This window comes from Lepidochelys kempii, chromosome 1 (assembly GCF_965140265.1).
Source record: "Lepidochelys kempii isolate rLepKem1 chromosome 1, rLepKem1.hap2, whole genome shotgun sequence".
In the NCBI taxonomy this organism is placed as follows: domain Eukaryota; kingdom Metazoa; phylum Chordata; order Testudines; family Cheloniidae; genus Lepidochelys; species Lepidochelys kempii.
This window is the reverse complement of record NC_133256.1, coordinates 43497835-43518422: the sequence shown is the minus strand read 5'-3', so window position 1 is coordinate 43518422 and position 20588 is coordinate 43497835. Positions and strand designations below refer to the sequence as shown.

The window sequence follows — 20588 nt, the reverse complement described above, 5'->3', positions numbered from 1 at the left end:
AGGGAAAATGGCATAAATTGACTCGGCCATGGTCACAAAGAAGCCTGTAACAAAACCAGGACTTGAACCTACGCCTCTCAAGTCTCAGCCCTAAGTGCCTATGAGAAGCATAACTAAATTGTTGTCTCAGAACCCACGCCACCACAAGTTGTGGTTCACTAAAAGTAAGCTAAAGTCTCTTGTGCATGAAGAATTCCCAGGGAACCCATTGGCACTCAGCCACCTCTTGAGTCCCTAGGGCTGCACTTAATGCATCCTCCTAGAACCCGAAAACACAGTCACCAACTCCCTGATTAATTTTAATTAAAGGTAATTCTGCTCTCCACCTGCCTCCCCAAGCCTTCAACATTGCAGACTCTGGAGGTTTAGGTGCTGTCTGAACTATTTTCAGGACGGGAATAGCAGATGTAGAAGTGGCCTGGATGGTCTCTTTTGAAGATCTGCCACAACAGAGTAGTTAATTAGGGGGAAGACTAAGTCCATTGTATGGGAGTTAGAGGAGACCAGTCCCTCCCAGCCAGCCACTTTTTTTAAACACACTTGCAGTTTAATGTAAACTGATGCATTTCAAAAGGCAAAATAACTAAGGTGGCACTTGAGATTAAGTTTTTAAGATCTAAGGACGAAAAAGTTAACCTTCACAGGAAGATAAGGTGGGTGAAGCCTGAAGAAGAGCTCTAGGTAAGCTCGAAAGTTTGTCTCTCACCAACAGAAGTTGGTCCGGTAAAAGATATTATCTCAACTGCTTTGTCTCTCTAATATTCTGGGACTGACACAGCTACAACACTGCACACAACCTTCTTAGGGACAGTATAAGCCATATTCGGAAAGAGCATGAATCCCATCAGAAAAGGATTTAGGGTTTATTATATATATAAATAAAAGACACATATATACACACACACACACACACACACTCTATGTGCATGACCCCATACTCTTGGAAGAAGAGGCTAGCCCCCAGTTCTAACCCATCCTGATCGTCACTGGAAGCTGATCGGAGGTGGAACTGAGGTAAAGCACAATCCAGAGTTCTGATTTTCTCAAATTCTCAGCCTTCCCCACTCAAAAAAATTTTAATCCTGCTAGAAATCCCAGCAAAAGATCCAGAAAAAACCCTATAAAGGTTTCATGGAACGAAAAGCACAGACAATGTAATTTACTTCTTAAGTATATTTATTTTTCAAACATACAAAGGCATACACTGTGCTTTGAGATTGCATTATGTGTTCTTTCACAACAAAATTTTAAGTAGCATGTAAACAACCATACATAAGTAGCTTAGGATGACTGCACATAAGTTCTCTATTCTTTCTCATTTTATTTTCATTATCAGAGAAATGGCAAAGATACTTTTCTGTGCATTCTTTAACAGCATATTCAAAAATCTGGATTCAATATTCTGTCGTTTTCTTTCCAGTCACAGAATCAACAACATTAAGCAGGAACACATTTTTCCATACGTGGATTCTTACAGCTATTATCAGGCCATTTCAACCAATCATCTTGCATTAAACATCAACGTTGATTCTTCGAGTTTATGTCTATCTGGAACAGTATATCCAAGGCTAAGCACATCAATCATTGCTATATATTCCTCATTCATACTATACATTCACATCTTTGAATTTCAGTTCTCTTTGAAACTTCTGGGGCATGAAAGAAACCGATTACTTCCAAATGGAGATAATGCTTCAGAGCTGCTGGAAGGACAAGAATAGGGTCTTAAATTATAATTGTGGCTAAATTTCATATATGACAATAGCATCCAGACTGTCTACTGCATGATCAAACTCATCAATATTCTGATGTTCCGATTCAAAAGACTAAGACTAATTCAATTGAACACTTTACCCTGAAAAAATTCAAAGGCATCCATTTTCTGAACTTTTTGAGATGACTACAAATCTTCTTGCTTGATATTTAAGACAGAATGTTTATATTTTACATAAGAAATATTGGTTTTAATTACTTCAGTACTTGTTTCCTATTACCACCTTAAACTACAGACAAATTAAATTGGATACATTTATGTACTGATGTTGGTAACCACCCATAGGGAGGAGTGATCACCAAATTCCACATTTACTACAGTTAGAATGAGAAATCACCACCCAGTGAATTCAACAAACAAAGACTTAAAAACAAGATGAGCTAATCAGCATGATATAGAACCATGTTATCAGATGGCCTGCCTGCATTCCAGAAGTTTCTAGAATCTAGCAAACTTAAGTCCTCACTAACATTTAACAACTCTGCCCACTCCTTTTCAACATCTGACAGTTAGCATGCCTCTTTTTCTGATCTCTTTTGACTCCACCCATGTCCCTTCCCTCCTGTTCTTTTCTCTATAATTTTCTTATTGTACAGAAGAGTCAAAATAGGAACAATAAGAACCCTGTTCTTTTCACTTCCTTTTTAATATCACAGACTGAATTTAAAGCCCATTTCTAGTATCAAAAATCTTTACACACACTCTAAAAACAAACCATATATATATATATATATATATATGGGGGGGGCGCATGCTTGTTCATTCTTTTCAGATAGGTATACTATAGAATGACAAATTCAAAATCCAGAAACAAGACTACTGAGATGAAGTATTTGGTTCTGAGTGTTGGCGGGTGGGGATGTTTGGAGGAGTTCTTATTAAACAAACAGAGCACCTACTGTTCACCCCAAGAGTGTGAACATGTTCATCCTAGGGCTTTCAATTAATCGCAGTTAACTCATGCGATTAACTCAAAAAACTTAATCGTGATTAATTGCAGTTTTAATCGCACTGTTGAACAACAGAATACCAATTGAAATCTATTAAGTATTTTGGATATTTTTCTACATTTTTATATATATTTTATTCTGTGTTGTAACTGAAATCAAAGTATATTATTTTATATTATAAACATTTGCACTGCAAAAATGATTAAAGAAATAGTATTTTTCAATTCACCTCACACAAGTACTGTAGTGTAATCTTTTTGTCGTGAAAGTGCAACTTACAAATGTAGATTTTTGTTACATAACTGCACTCAAAAACAAAACAATGTAAAAACTTCAAAGCCTAAAACTCCACTCAGTCCTACTTCCTGTTCAGCCAATGGCTAAGACAAACAAGTTTGTTTACATTTACAGGAGATAATGCTGCCTGCTTTTGTTTACAATGTCACCTGAAAGTGAGAACAGGCATTTGCATGTCCCTTTGGTAGCCGGCTTTGCAAGGTATTTACGTGTCAGATATGCCCCTTCATGCTTCAGCCACCATTCCACAGGACATGCTTCCATGCTGATGCTTGTTAAAAAAATAATGCATTAATTAAAATTGTGACTGAACTCCTTGAGGGACAATTGTATGTCCTCTGCTCGGTTTTACCCTCATTCTGCCACATATTTCATGTTATAGCAGTCTCGGATGATGACCCAGCACATGTTGTTCATTTTAAAACCACTTTTACTGCAGATTTGATAAAACGCAAAGAAGGTACCAATGTGAGATTTCTAAAGATACCTACAGCACTCGACTCAAGGCTTAAGAATCTGAAGTGCCTTCCAAAATGAGAGAGGGAAGGGGTGTGGAGCATGCTTTCAGAAGTCTTCAAAGAGCAACACTCCGATGCGGAAACTACAGAACCCGAACCATCAAAAAAGAAAATCAACCTTCTGCTGGTGGCATCTGACTTACATAATGAAAATGAACATGCGTTGGTCTGCACTGATTTGGACTGTTATGGAGCAGAACCAGTCATCAGCATGACCCCTGGAATGGTGATTGAAGCATGAAGGGACATATGAATCGCATTTGGCACGTAAATACCTTGCAACGCTGGCTACAACAGTGCCATGAGAAGGTCTGTTCTCACTTTCACGTGACATTGTAAACAAGAAGCAGGCAGCATTATCTCCTGTAAATGTAAACAAACTTGTTTGTCTGAGTGATTGTCTGAACAAGACGTAGGGCTGAGCGGACTTGCAGGCTCTAAAATTTTATATTGTTTTATTTTTGAATGCAGGGTTTTTTGTATCTAATTCTACATTTGTAAGTTCAACTTTCATGATAAAGAGACTGCACTACAGTACTTGTATTGGGTAAACTGAAAAATACTATTTCTTGTTTTTTTACAGTGCAAATATTTTAAATCAAAAATAAATATAAAGTGAGAACTGTAAATTTTGCATTCTGTGTAACTGAAATGAGTATATTTGAAAATTTAGAAACCACCCATATATATTTAAATAAATGCTATTCTATTATTAACAGTGCGATTAATCACAATGAATATTTTTAATTGCTTGACAGCCCTAGTTTATCCACACAGTGAACTATAGGATATTAACAGGCTTCAGATTAAGCAACTTCCTGGAAAGAGTCTCAATACAACATCAATTCATCCCTCTGAGTTACAATAATTCATTATTATTAATGCCTATTTAAGAGGTATGGCAGCCTTTAATGTGCAGACAAAGACTGCAGTTCCAACCGGCTAAAAAGCAACTTTAGGACAAGCTGCACAGTCAGCTTTATCTTATAAATACACTAACAAACTACACAGAAAAAAAAAGAGGAAGTTGTGACTTAAATATTAACAACGTACAGAAGTCAGATGGTTGGTACTGTGAATATTTTTACAATATACGTTTTAAGTTTACACTTTTTCGTGTCTGCAGCTTTAAAAGGAAATAGGAATATTAATCACTTGGATGTTATAAGCATTTTAATATTACCAGAAATTCAGTAGAAGAAAGCAGTTTTAAATCAGTTTTAACTGAATTAATCTTTGCCAGAAAGAATTTTAAACCACTGAGTTGTATTCCTTTCCCCAGCCCAACTCCATACTGTTTAATCTCAACTTGTGCCAAACCATGAGGAGTTTTCTTCAGTATCTTCTTTTGGATTGGACCAAAACATTTTCTTGATAGTGATTTCAAACTAAAAGTTTTGCTCAGAAGAGCTGCCCGATAAACCCACTCCATCAACATGAATACGAGGACAGACAGGTCTTTAGAATATTATCTGTAAATCAATTCTGATAATGTGGTAACAATGAATCTGACAACTCTACTGAAAAGAAAAATGAAAAACTAATCCTATCATACAACCCCATTCATAAACTTAAGCTCTATTTTGAAACCAGTTACATTGTTTGCCCCCACTACTCCTATTGGAAGGCTATTCCAGAACGTCACTCCTCCAGTGGTTACAGTGTCTTCTAATATCCAGACTTTAAATTTACTCATGGCCAGTTTATACCCATTTGCTCTTGTGTCAACCTTGTCCTTTAGCTTAAATAGCTCTTCTCTCTCGATGGTGTTTATCCCCCAGATGTATTTATAGAGAACAATCATGTCCCTTTCAGCCTTCATTTCACTGGCTAAACAAGCCAATCTCTTCAAGAAGAAAAGGAGTACTTGTGGCACCTTAGAGGCTAACAAATTTATTTGCGCATAAGCTTTCGTGAGCTACTTATGCTCAAATAAATGTTAGTCTCTAAGGTGCCACAAGTACCTTTTCTTTTTGCGAATACAGGCTAACACGGCTGCTACTCTGAAACCAATCTCTTCAGTCGCCTCTCATAAAACAGACTCTCTAGCCTTCTGATCTTCCAAGTAGCCCTTCTCTGCACCTGTTCCAGTTTGAATTCTTGCCACCCTTTTGGCTCCTTCTCATAGTTGAGACATTCTACCAGGTATCTAGTTTGATTAGCACACGCAGATGGTCATATAACTTTTTATATATTTGACTACTGAAATCAAGAAGTTCCCTAGGATGCTAAAAAAAAAAAAATACTTTGAGATCCCATTGTGTCTTATGTTACTGGGTTATCATACCTTTTCTGTGGTAGGTTTTAAGGTGCTGAAATATATTCTACTTAAAAACATCCCTTCTGTTTTAAAAATTTTAAAAATTGGCCCAAAGATGTCTTAGTAGGACCATTATTGGGTCCCTTCTCCCTTCATACATACATGGCCAGTGATATCTGTGATAAATAGAGGACCTTGTGATAAACTCCATTTACATGCACCTTTGCCCACTTCCCCTCTACCTTATTCTCTAATCCATCTCATCCAGGACTACTGCCACTACTCCGTATCTCTGAACAACTTCCATCAGTCACTGCATTTATTTTTCCCAGTAGGGAAGTATTTCTATCTAAACCTCCATATATAGACGTTCACCAAAATAACACAAGCTCAAGTCCAGAATGGACAATATTCAGTCCTAGACCAGTAACTGATTTAAAATCTAATTTTTCAATCCATCAGCACTATAAAAACAACATGCTGGCTATAGAAAGGCAGGCAGGCTTGCTTTCAGATGGGCGTCACAGAGTTAGGGGGTGCAATGAGGAGTTGTGTCATCACTTGTTCTGCAAGTCTGGATGCCTTTCAATGCTTTCCTGCTCTAGCTCCCAGCCTGGGAGGCTCGCAACCAGTTTACAAGCGTGCAGGTGACACCCTGAAGCGTCTGTATGCTAGAGAGCCCTGTTTCAGCAACTTGACTCTAGCAGCCTGTCTATAGCCCCACAGCTCTTCTCTGGCTTCCACCAGGCTTGGTTAACAACCGGCAAGATGATCCCAACACATTCCCAGTCCCAAATTTTCCCAAAACTGTGTGCTCTGCAAAGTCCAGCTCTCTCCTGGACAGTACAGAGAAATAATAAGGTTCATTTGTTCCCCTGAAGACACAAAAACATAACACATCTTATTAATTTAACTGGGGTAAATACGCCCTTCCATTTAAACACAGCACTGCATTAGTTTATAGTAAATAAACAAATGTATTAACAATAGCACATAGGTTAAGTGATGCCAAGTAAAATAAATAAAGTCAAAGGGTTACAAGCAAATAAAAGTGAAAACACATTTAAAAGTCTAAAACCTAATTTAGCAAAAGTACAGGCTTTATTCAAGATGGTTTCTCACCTATGTTCAGTTTCCAGAAACTTCAAATCCTCCCCGCTCCCCACTTGGTAGAAGGGCCCAGCTTTCTCAGCTTGCAAGAGCTCTGCTCTTTTGTGTCTGTCTAATGATAGATGCCAAAGAGGGCTTCAGTCCATGCTTATATATTCCAAGATTCAATTACTTGGTTTCAAGAGGCAGGATGACCTCATGCTGCTTTTCCCCGTTTTGTGGGCTTCCCATCCTGTATATAAATGGAGCATCCACTGTTTTGATTCCACCATGCTTAATTTACATAGGAGACAGATAAATAGCTGCCTTCTTCTCCTGTCTGGGAGGGAACCTGTTTCTTATCTGTTTGGCCACAGACTTTAAAGCATAGTATCATCAAGTATTCATATTTCCTGATGTAGTGTTTTTTCACAACATTAAATAACCAGTGTGTTAGCTTCCAGAAAAGACCACACTCTATAACCTTTTACAATACTTAATACATACCATGTACAAACTTCATGCAAGAATATTAATGACCAGTGATTATTACAATAGTGTGTAGGGTGTGACTACAGGGGTGCTTAGTGTCACAATGGGAGAGGGGTTTTGCGCCTACCCCTTGTAAATCATATGGTATAGAATCTTAAAATGAGATTATTAGGTTTTAGGCCATATATAGGTTTCAACGTTATAATTTTTTACATACACAACCTAACCAAGCCTATTCAGTTTGACTCCTAGTATTAAGGCTGCCTGGCTTTACAGACAGAGATGAAAAACATTATCCATTATAAATTTAAAGTCTACAACATATTTTCTGTAAAATGTGAGCCATATACAGAATACAAAATTTTGTTATATGATAAAATATTTTAGTAGCTCTCATATGTGGTTTTGCCACTTGTGAGAAATATGGTGATCCTAAACTAGTTCCAATACAATTTGTTACAAATATACAGAATGCACAATGATGTAGTACACTACTTAGCTCGAATACAGCAATTTCCGTCATAGAATCTCAAACTTTCACAAACTAACAAGCCTCCACATGTGCCAAGTAGATATAGTACCTCGTTTTTACCAGTGAGGAAAATGGAAGTTCAAAGCTGTTAAGTAACTTATCCAGGGTCACCAGACCCATACTCTAATCATAAAACCTTGCTGAATTCCATTACTGCTGCTCTACTTGTAGAGTGCCCAGAAGTATGCACACAAGGGAAGTGCCACAACGAGGATATGTATTTAGAAATTTTTCTAGCATACTCAGAAGAGGAGAGCTCCCTAGCCAGCAAGCCAGAACCTTTAGCCATGTTCTCTGAATAGTAACATGATCCTGAACCAGTAATAAGTAATATATGATGTAGTATATTAATGTTTTATTGTAACTTTGTCTTAGTAAAAAGTTCACAAAAATTAAACACAACTTTATCCCTCTGCATCCATAAGAAAAAACTCTGAAATATGTGGCAAAATGGATTTATGTACACATGTGATCTATATGAAAGTTGCTAATGGTAAGAAGGTCTGAGATATAAAAAACGAATTCTTTGGCTGCTGAGAACTATAATCAAACAAGTTGCTTAAAAGCACACTGCAAAGTCTGCATCTGAATTGCGGGACAGTTAAAGCTTCATTCTTTCAAAAAGCTGTTATGAACAGATCATACAAATGGGAGAAAATATGGGTAACTTCCAGGCAAAAGAAAACTACCACTATTATAATGAGGTATTTGAAGAAGCCCCTCCTAGTGCAAGTAATCCAAGAGGAATCAAAAGGTAGCCATGGACTTTGCAGAGACTGAGATGAAATAGGCCTTTTTTTCTAATTACTTGAACAGAAAAAAATCCTTCACTGAAACCTTTAATGTGAAAACGGGAGGCTCTACATCATAAAGCATGTTGTCTTAACTGAAGCATTTTTAAAAGAGGAAGGATTGGTCAGAATCCATCACTCACTCACTTTGGGAAATGTACCCACGTTGTCCTTTTAAGACCTTCTGTAAGTGTTGACAGACATAACTAAAAGGCTACATTTCTGGAAGTAACCTCTCTCAAATGAAAAAAATCTAAAGGGGATTTCAAGGAAAAGTATCTACATGGCTGAAATCTTAATATTCTAAAGTCCAATGCTAAAAAGTAAAGAGAGAGTAACAAAAGATAATTACTGTCCGCAAAGATAGTCCTCGGACTTGGACTCCATTACAGAAGTTGAGAACAGGAAGTATCCAGTTCCCTAACATAGTGGTTCTCAACCTTTCCAGACTATTGTACCCCTTTCAGGAGTCCGATTTGTCTAGTGTACCTCTAAGTTTCACCTCACTTAAAAACTACTTGCTTACAACATCAGACATAAAAATTCAAAAGTGTCACAGCACTCTATTACTGAACCATTGCTGACTTTCTTATTTTTACCAAATAATTATAAAATAAATCAATTGGAATATAAATATTGTACTTACATCTCAGCGACACTGAGTCAGTGTACAGTATATAGAGTAGTACAAACAAGTCATTGTCTGTATGAAATTTTAATTTTGTACTGACTTCGCTAGGGCTTTTTATGTAGCCTGTTGCAAAACTAGGCAAATACCTAGATTAATTGATGTACCCCCGGAAGACCTCTGCATACTCCCCGGGGTATGCATACCTCTGGTTGAGAACTATTGCCTTAACACCTGAAGGAGGAATAGATTCTTAGTCTAGTTTTAACCGTATCGCAACAATCTCATGGAAGGGTTAGTGGCTTGAGAACCATTTGTTCCGGCAGATCAGCCCACAGCCAGCAGTACTCACCAACAAAAGACAGGTCACTGGCCAATCCTAACTCCCTGTTAGGAGCTGGGACTGGCTGGGAGCTTCACTAGTGCTGCCTAGAAGGAGAAGTACTAAGCAGTAGGTGGAAGCAGCCTCGCATCCACTCTGTCCAAGGTCTAAAAGATTTGGAGGCTCTTACTCCATCAGCCATCCTTGACATGGCAGTTGCTGATGCTTCCCCCTCCTTCCACTGTTATTGTTACTACATTACCAGCCACTGTCCTGGACTGCATGGTTTTTTCTGCTCTTACCTCCCTTTTCTTTCCTATCCACTGATCACTGTGGCCTCACCTTCACCTTTTTTCTTATATCTGCCACAGTGATCATGACCCTGGCCTGTCTACTCACATACCCTGTCCCTCTTCTACTACTCCTTAGGGCACTCTGCGCCAAAAAACGAAAAATTCTGCAAATTTTATTTGTCAAATGAATATGGAGGCTCCAACATAGCATTAGGGAGCACAGGCCACTGACTGCACAGAGGTGGGAGATCACTCTGCAGCTCGTATCCAGGACAGACTCAGCAGTGAGACTGCACCCAACCCTGACACAGTGCAAGGACCAGGCCTGCCCCAGAAACACCCCAGGGCCCTGCCCCTCTGTGCCAGGTGCACCAGGTGTGGGCAGGCAGGCTCAGCAAGGCAGGATCCAATTACAAAGGGGCTTAGTGTGGGGGGATCCAGGTGTGGATTGAGAGAGTTCTGTGTGAGGCAATCTAGGTATGCTCGGTTCAGTGAGGGATCCAGGTACGGGGGTGGGAATCTAGATGCAATGGTAATAGGACTCTGCAGGGGGGTCCAAGTGAAGGTGGTTGGAGCTCAGCAGGGGCAGGTCTGGGTATGGGGTAGATAAAGCTTGGCAGGGGGGTCTGGGGAGCTCAGTGGTATTAATGAACTGTATATTAAACATACTCAGGCAGGGGAACATCTACCTTTCCCAGATTTCTGCATCGCTTTGGGGCTATGGGGTCCAGATGCCTGGTGTGAGGCTGCAGAGGGCATGTTGAAAGACAGAAACACGGGGACTTATGGCACTTTAAAAGCAAAAATTCATGTGTATGTTCATCTTCCAAATGCTAAGCCTTTTTACAAGTTTTATACACATCCAGCAGCAGATCAGTGTGTGTGCTAGGAAGATGATGTAAATACTGAATCAAGTAAAGAGTGAGTAAAAACAAACCAGGTTTGTGTAAGTTAAACTGAATCTTACAGCTGCCAAAATTTGATCAGTTTCCTTTTAAACTTCTGCCTATTTAGATTCCATTCTGGCATTAACAAATGTGTGATAAAACCTAAAAAGAGAACATATCGGTTTAAATGACATAACATCAAAGCACAAGTTAAAGAATAATCTTTAGCTTGTCAGGTGAGGAAATGGACCTCATCAGGGATACAACAAGGAGTCCGGTAGCACCTTAAAGACTAACAGATTTATTTGTCTGCATCTGTAACTTTCACTCCATGCATCTGAAGAAGTGAGGTTTTTACCCATGAAAGCTTATGCTCAAATAAATCTGTTAGTCTTTAAGGTGCCACCGGACTCCTTGTTGTTTTTGTGGCTACAGACTAACACAGCTACCCCCTGATACTCATCAGGGATAGTTACAAATACTGTGCTGACATCAGTGTCTTAGCAGATGTTCAGAGGCAGCATAGAGAGGTGACTATACTTTCAAAACATATTCAAATCTCACCTTTTCATTTACATGCAATTATTGAAAACACGTCAGAGAGAGCACTTCCAGGCTCTTACGAATGAGCATTTCCCTGATATGCACTCTGATAATACATACCTGATTTTTAAAAACAAGTTAACTGTACAATTTCACATGTTTGAATTAGCTATAATCACTAAATTAATTTTATACCAAAATATTCTTAGTTTTGGGCAGTACCTTGAACAATCCATTTGTCTACTCACAAGGCAAGAAGGAATTTGGAGTGGACTAGCAAGCTGACTGGAGCCCAGCAGCAGCACAACTGGAGCTGCTAGCTCCTTCTTCTGACGGAGGTGGTCAAAACCTGAGAGTTCAGGCCCCATTCTATATTTTTCAGGAAGGGGAGCAGAATAGCCCAGATACTACTGCTCTCTCACCAAGATGGGAGGTGGTGCCAGCTCATGCCGATAAGGAAAGAGAAACAAGTCGAAGAGCGGAACAACCCAAGGGCCACTGATCCACTAAGATGAAGGCGGTACAGAGAAGAGGAAAGTAGTCCAGGCACCAGTGCTATTTATTATGGTGTTGCCATAGCTGCACTATAGTTCTGGTTACATTAAGAACTTTCATTTCGACAGGGTCATAATTCAGGGGAATGGGCAAAAGACTCTGTGCCCACTAGTGCAGTGGTTCCCAAATGTTATTGGTTCATGTACCAACTTCATTATAAGCTTAGGTTTTAACTTTCAAATTTCTCCCTTTTGTGTACATTTTAAGTCTTAATAGGCTTAAGTATTTATGGTCTCATAGTAAAATAATTTTTTTATTTGACTGATGGAAATTAGAAGAGAAGGGAGTTTGGCAGGAGGGTTAGAGGACGCAAGGTTTAGAGCTGGTTGGGGAATTTTTAACAAAACGGTTTTGTTCAGAAAATGCCAATTTGTCAAAACAGAACATTTTTGGAAGGATATTCCAATTTCAACTAATCTTTTGTCGCTAAGTATTTCTCATGTCCAGGATGGAACTTCTGGTCAAAGCCAGGGAGACAGTCGCAGAATACCCTGGTGGCCAGGACACTCCGTGGGATGTGAGAAACCAAGGATTGAACCTGGGGCTCCCACATTCCAGCTGAGTGCCCTAACCACCAGGCAACTGGCTCTTCTGGAATGGGTGAACATCCTTTTTATTCATGAAAAACTTCAAAAGGTCTCAAAACTTTGTCCTCATGCAGAACAGGAAATTTTTGAAATGACAAAAAGATTTGAAAGATGGAAAAAACATTTCCCACTCAGCTCTAATGAGGCTAGACTAGGGATAGGGGTTCTGGCTGGAATGTGGCGGGGCTTTTAGGGAAAGGTAGAGAAGTGAGTGAATCTTGGTTGGAAGTGGGGCATTTACTTGGGCACCAGGCAGTTTCATCTCAAATTCACCTTGTTCCAAGGTTTGAGACTCCTGGTTCCCCCCCTGACAAGGAGCTTGCAAATTCTATTGCACACCCCAGCCACTTTGGAGAGTCTTTCTGACAGGTGTCCTCCTACCCTGATCCCTGGACCCACAACTCCTTCCTCTTGGTTAAGGGATTCCACAGCCTTCCATCAGTATCTTGCTTCCAACCCCATTCCACAAAGCTTCCCTCGGTCCTTGGACACTTCTGAGGCAGGCAGATTTCCCCAGCCCACCAGTCTCTGTTCTGGTTACCATCACAAGGAGCCTCTCTCTTGACTTGATGCTCCCCTGGAATTGTCCTCTCCAGGGATGGTGTCCCTAGCCTTTGTTTGCCAGAAGCTGGGAATTGGCAACAGGGGATGGACTGCTTGATGATTATATTTTCTGTTCATTCCCTCTGGGGCACCTGGCATTGGCCACTGTCAGAAGACAGGATACTGGGCTCACCATTTTTTTGCCATCAGCGAACAGCTTTAAATCACTCTGGCAAAGTGTCCCAACCCTCTCTAGTAATGGTACATAAAAGATGACCACCTATTACTGCTATCAGTTACTCCATCAGGTCAAATGGCAGAGGTCTGGTGAGGTACAGAAAAAGATTCAAACCCCGCTGATGATGGCTGCAGTTATAGCGGGGTGGGGTTAGCTGAACCCACAAGTTTTGTTTAATTCCTGTTGTACCAGGCAGCAGTTTCTCTGCTCCTTCACAGCTGGTTGCTCAGCTGGTTGAAAAACTGTACTCGGTAGTTAGCAATGCTTTACTGTCCAGCTGAGAGGATGTGTGAAAGGGATCCCATCAGGTCTGTCCTGGGTCCCGTAGTAGTCAATATTTTCATTAATGACTTGGGTAATGGAGTGGAGAGTATGCTTATGAAATTTGTGGATGACACCGAGCTTGGAGGGTTGCACACATCATGACCTAGATAAAATGGAGAATTTTGCTCTGAAATCAACATTATGAAATTCAGTAAAGACCAGTGCAAAGAGCTGCCTTCAGGAAGGAAAAATAAAATGCACAAATAAAAAATAGGGAATAACTGGCTAGACAGTCATACTGCAGAAAGGGATCTTGGGGGTTACAGCAGATCACAAATTGATTGAGTCACCAGTGTGATGTAGTTGCAAAAAAGGCGAATAACATTCTGGGGTGTATTAATAGGAGTGTTGTATGTAAGACAAGTGATGTAATTATCCTTTGCTTCTCAGCACTGGTGAGGTCTCAGCTGGAGTACTGTGCCCAGTTTTGGGAGTCACACTTAAAGATATGGACAAATTGGAGAGAGTCCAGAAGACAGCAACAAAAATTATAAAAAGGTTTAGAAAACCTTACACATCAGGAAAGATTAAAAAAACAACCAACCACCATGATAAAAGAAGACTGAGACAAGACCTTATAAGTCTTCAAATATGTTTAGGGCTGTTATAAAGAGGATGGTGATCAATTTTTCTTCATGTACCCTGAAGGTAGGGCAAGAAGTAGTCGGCTTAATCGGCAGCAAGTGAGATTTAGATAGAAAAGATTTATTATCAAAAACTAACTATAAGGATAGTCAAGTACCGGGGTTTTAAGAGCAGGTTAGGTGCACACCTGTCAGGGATGATCTAGTATACCTGGCCCTGCCTCTGTGCAGATGTCCTCTCGAGGTCCCTTTCAGCCCTGAATATCTATGGTTCTGTACCCAGTACTTCTGTACTGATGTGTTCTCAGGATAGATTTAACCTAAATCTGCCAGGCTTAGAAACATTGTGACAAGTCAGTACAAATGCTTTCAGGATTAATAAACTTTTATATTCACTGATACCAAACGAGAGATCAGTAAGAAACTGTGTGTGTCTGTGAAAGTGTATTGATTGCTGATTTTTTTTAAACTGTGTGAAAATCATGCTTCTCCCTCTCAAGGATTAAACGGTCTAATAATCATGTTTTACTATTTGAGAAGTCTGAGTGTGTACTTGGCAATATACCAGATGCCAAAAATGAACATACTTGCCTTGAAAAGCTTAGTCTAAAAGAAAGAAAAGACATGACTCATTGGGAAACCCAGAGGAGGGAGTTAAACCCTTTTTATGTATGTATGTCTATTTCATAATAATTAGCTTCTTGTAGGCATGTGGTGGAACTGAATTTTCTTGTGTTACTCAAAGGAAAGGATAGTAGCTTGGCAGAGCGTGGTAGTTGAGGGCATTTGATACACAAAGAGCAGTGTGGAAAAAGGTTTCTAAGTGGAGTGGAAGTAGGGGATAAACAGGACACCAGCATAACAGGACACCACATAACTAAATAACTTACTGCTGTCTCAGATCAGATAACACTTGAATCAGACTACTACGCTAGTCTGATTCAATATGGAACAGATAATCATTCAAACTTCCACCGTTTTGTTGTATATTTCAACTTGTCTTACACTTCCTTGTGGCTTTTCTTCTATTTTTATATCTGTACAGCTGAAACTGAAACCCTTTGGAAGATCTGTAACCCTTTGTAAATCTGCCAGTCTCAAAGACAAAATGAGGAAGGATCATGAAGAGTAAATTCAGTTCTTTGCAGAATATAAGAAATGAACAAAAAAATCCCATACTGAAGTCCTCAGTGAGGTCTGAGAAGGTCTACAGTGCTATATTTCTGAATCAGACTAACTCTAGATTAGCATAACATTTATTCTGTGAAGCAGTCTGAGACTTTATTAAAAGATGGGTGTACTGTATTCTACAGTTTTTTGTATCTGAAAACTTGACAAAACTTGCCTATCCAAATACTATGGCTCAAACAATGGTATACTGAGAGTGTAATACAAATAATAAACAATGTTGTGAAAAATCTTAAAAATATTCTCAGGGAGAATATTGGGAAGTCTACTTCTTAATTCTAATATATTATGTAGAATTTCCTGATGAAAATGGACATCTGTGTAACAGTTTGCATATTTGCATGCTAACATTGTACCTGTTCTTATTGGCAGATATTTGGTACAGAAATATAAATCTTAAGGTACTAAAATGGGATTTGAACACTTTAACAAGCCAACTTTTCTGCTAGAAAGGATACCAATAAATTACATTATGGACTGAATCTTTAAGTACATCAGAATGACGCTCCTCCCACCTGAGGAGGTGGCAAATGGGGCGTTCCACAACATTTATACCCTCCTGATCTTGATGGGGAGCCTGGGGTTACTTCACCATCTACAACAGCTTGCAGCAACCTCAGGATTGGTTTAAGGTGTCAACAAGTGAAGGCCTCCTGGGAGCCCAAGTCCCCTACACTGGAAGACAGGGAGCAGCTTAAATTCCCTTTTGTGCTGCTCCTTTAGTGGGAGCAAAGATCTGGTGCCTTTTAAAAAAAGGCCAAAGCCATTATTTCTTTATGCAAATCTGAAAAAGTGAAGCTGTAAATAGGTTGGGAAAACCCCACCTTAACTGTAGCATTAAATGATTGGTCTATTTAGAAAACAAAAATGATCACCAGCTCTGCAGTAGACCTTAGAAAGTGAACATGTTGGCTCTTTTTCATAAGCTAACTTACTTAATAACTTTAGAGTACAAGTTAAATGGGGGGAAATACCCTAACATTCCAAAGTCTTTAATGTAAAAAAATGTTTGAAGTGTGTGTTTACGCAAAATGTATATTGTGTTTTGGGTTGGAGTCCTTGGCCATCTATTCTGCTTTTTTGTTTCTGTTTAAAACCACTGGTCCTCTTGGGAATAAGGACTCTATTTTTACTTCAGATACTTTAACTTCCTCAAACAGTTGGAATTTATTAACCAGTTATGCTTTAGGCTTAATATAGAAAACATCTGTATTCATCACTAGAGACAAACCCCTCTTCATTGTCCTTTATTTTACTCATGCCAGGCTCTTGAAGGGGACCATTACAGGAGTATGAGCCTATGCCAATGAACATAATTTATACACTTCATAAGCATTTATATATTAAATATAATACTTTAAATATTTATAAACATTTTTGGTGATTTAGCCACATCCAGAGTTGAACAATGTTTGGTTTTTTTGTGATTACTTCTTAGTTCTGTAACACTGTTTTACACAAGTACAGGCTTCATTGAGTTTAATATAATTTTCTCTTTCATAAGTTGGATTTAATTTTGTTTTATAATATGTTGTGTTCTGTGCCTGAATACCTTTCAGTCGGTATTTGAATTTACCAATAGCAGATCTTTGAGGTGAAGAAAGCTAAAACTTATTTATATTGAGTTTTCTCTTTGATCCTTTTCATCTAAAACTAATTTAGTAAACATATTAAATTGCAACTCAGAAAAGTTCAATATTGACCATTCATGTATAACAAATGTCCTAATTTGACACACAGTTTGGAAACACTACATGATCAATTGAGTCTATATTCAAACCCTCATTTACTATGCTAGACAGAAAAGTAATCTAATCTACAACAGTTCCAGTTAGATTTGTAGCATTTTACACAAAACAGTTCATAATATAAAATGAAAATGACTACTTTTGGTCTGTTCCTGTAATGTGGTGAGGTATTTTTGTTTAAATAATTTCTATTGTGGTTTTTGTCATTTCAGTTAACTTTTGTTGGGTCTTATCCACTTCCCTCTCTCTCAATTTCTCAATTTTTTGCCACAGGGCATTGTTTAAAAATGCACAGATAATGCCAAGGTTATCTGTAATATGTAAGATATGATGTCCGAGGGCCTTTTAAATATATACATGCGTGAGTAAAGGCTTTTAACATTCAACTAGAAAGCATCTGGCTAGATGTGGGAAAATACTGTTGGTCCCATAACATGCTATCTTATGGAAATCAATGCAAAATTACTTATAAATTGTTCTAACCCAACAAAGTTATGTACTATAAAGACAGGACTGGGGGGGGTGAGCTGGCTGAGTTAGGGGCTGACTACAAGGAGGCAGGAGCTCTCTACCTGCCTGAACGAACAGACCGGCAACCTGCCAGCCAACACAGCCACTGGAGGCAAGTAAGCCTTCCCCTGTCAAAGGGAACCTGTGGGTATGCCCCAATTGCGGGATAACTGGACCAGCAGGGCCAAACCCCAAACTAAAATAACTTTCGTAGGAAACAGCCCAGGATAACAAGTCCTGAACACACACACACACACACAGAGCCAGGCAAGAGACCTATCTCCCTTGTTTAGAGGGTTAAGCAACACAGGATCTTGGGCCAGGTCCCCCTTCAGCTCCCCTCCCCTCCGGATCAAAGACCCAGCCACTAGGCCACCGAAGGCTTTATCACACCAACCTTATAGTAATTTAATCTAGACATTTCCCCAGTTTGCTTATGAGAATGTCATGTGGGACTGTGTCAAAAGCCTTACTAAAATCAAGACATATCACATCTACTGCTTCCCCCGTCCACTAGGCCAGTAACCCTGTCAAAAAAGGAAATTAAACTGGTTTGGCACGATTTATTCAACAAATCACACTGGCTACTACCCATATCACCCTATAATACTGAGGGGCTTAAAAACTGGTTGTTTAATAATTTGTTCTAGTATCTTTCCAGATATCAAAGTTAGGCTGACTGGTCTATAGTCCCCAGGTCTGTTTTGTTCCCTTTTTTAAAAGGTAGGTACTATGTTTGCCCTTCACCAATCTTCTGGGACACCCCCCCTCCTCCGTCATTCATGAGTTCTCGAACGGTTCCAGGATTGCTTCAGTTAGTTCCTAAAATACTGTACGGTGAATTAAGTCAAGTCCTGTCAACTTCAATATATCTAACATGTAAATATTCTTTAACTTGTTCTTTCCCAATTCTGATTTGTGTTCCTCCCACCTTGCTTTTAATAGTGTGTTAAGTATCTGGTCACAATTAACCTTTTTAGTGAAGACTGAAGCACAACAGGCATTAAACACCTCATCTTTATGATATTTCCATTATTAGTTTTCCTGCTGCACTAAGTAGTGGACCTACACTATCCATCTTTCTCGTGCTCACAATGTATTTATGGAACCTTTTATTTACCTTTGCATCAGGATAGGTTGCTGTTGTGCTTTAAATATTGTCTGAGAAACTGCCAGCTCTCCTGAACATTTTTTCCCTTCAGTTTTCTTCCCATGGGACACTACCCTATGAGTTCTGAGTTTGTTAAAGTCTGCTTTTTTGAAGTCCATTTTCCTTATTCTGCTACTCTCACTCCTTCCCTTCCTTAGGATCATGAAATCATCGTTTCATGAGCACCTTCACCAAAACTGCCTTCCACCTTCAGATTCACAACCAATTCATCCCTGTTGGTCAGAATCAAGTCTAAAATGGCTGCCCACGCAGTTACTTCCTTCACCTTCTAAAACAAAAAAGTTCTCGCAGACATTTCAAGAACTTACTTTGTGTTTTGCCAAATTATTTTTCCAACAAAATGTTTGGGTAGTTAAATCCGCCCTCATTGCTACCAGGTCTTGTGTTTTGGTATTTGTTATAGAAATGCCTCATCCACCTGATTTGAGGGTCAACAGAAGACCCCTACCTTCATGTCACCCTGCTTTTTCCCCCCTTTAACTTTACCAAGAGGCTCCCCAATTATGTGGGGAGAAATGTGATGGTAATCAGAATGTGCTCTTAACATATGATATCTCAAATTATTAAGACCAAAAATGTGCACTATTTTTATTTCTGATATTTTACAAAACAAGATCCTAAATGGTCAATGATCTCCTGGATTAGCAAGGTTTTTGCCATTGTTACAGACCTTAGTATACCAAGTCTTTGACTTCGGAAGTGTTATTTTCACCACTCAGTTCCTCATAATTACAACTCAAAATGTTTTAAACCTTCATAAATTGTTCTGTAGTTGAAAGCACCTTAACATATTGTAATTTAAAAAGCCACTTGTAGTTTATCACACAACCTTTCAATCACAACAGTGAGCTAAATGAAAGCATGCTCAATAAAAGGAACAATAGCTCCCATTAACCACTTACCTTTTAAAGGAAGCTATAATGAGCAAATATTCTTTCTGGTCTCAAAATGATAAAAAAGCTGTTCTGTAACTGGCTAGCAAGCCTCAGATTTATGTATCTATTTATTTACAGATAAAACAATCAAATCAATCAATCCACAATTTGTATATAGCCTTTCAACTACAAACATGAATCCAAACTAAACGCATTGAAATCAGGTACACAGAGTGATTAAAAACACTTGAAAGGAACACTAACACTGTTTTGAACAAAAACAGACTAAGTGCTTGTCTACACAGCAAATTTAGTCCACAGCTTTTTGCAGCATATCAGGGAATACACATCACACAAGCCACAATATTAGCATGTACAGAGGATGGTGCACTCTGTAACTGTGCCTCATTGTTTTTACACCTGGGGGTGGCTTGCTATGAACTGAGGACGTGGAATTCGCATAGGGTAGTCCATGCTCCTTTACTTCGCGGCTGAACAGTGTGCATTCTGGAATTTCTCTCACTGCGCAATATCCTATGACTCATCTGCCTCCACCCTATACTTCCTTTGTGGGCAGGTTAGCACCATTTTCAAATTGCTGTCAACCAGCAAGTACACCGGACCCTCACTAGAACGTGGGATTTGGGATCCATACGTGGTACTGCGTTAACGCGGGGACCGTGTTAAAATGAAGTGCAATTAAAGTAATAAAATTTGGGATCCACGGCCATGACCATGTTATATGCAAATTCGCACTATATAGACGCGCGTTCTAGCGAGGGTCCGGAGTATCTAACAATGCTTGCACCGCTATGCTGGCAACCTCAACTATACAAAGGCTGCTTGAGCTGTATGAATTCAGCTTGGGACTTCAACTGCCACATGACCA

The 20588-nt window shown here is 39.2% G+C and overlaps 1 protein-coding gene across 4 annotated transcripts in view; it reads right to left on the bottom strand.

The window, feature by feature from the left end:
• WASF3 (WASP family member 3) overlaps positions 1-20588 on the bottom strand; it is a 142467-nt gene that overhangs the window by 77379 nt on the left and 44500 nt on the right. The gene's annotated exons all lie outside the window — the stretch shown is intronic.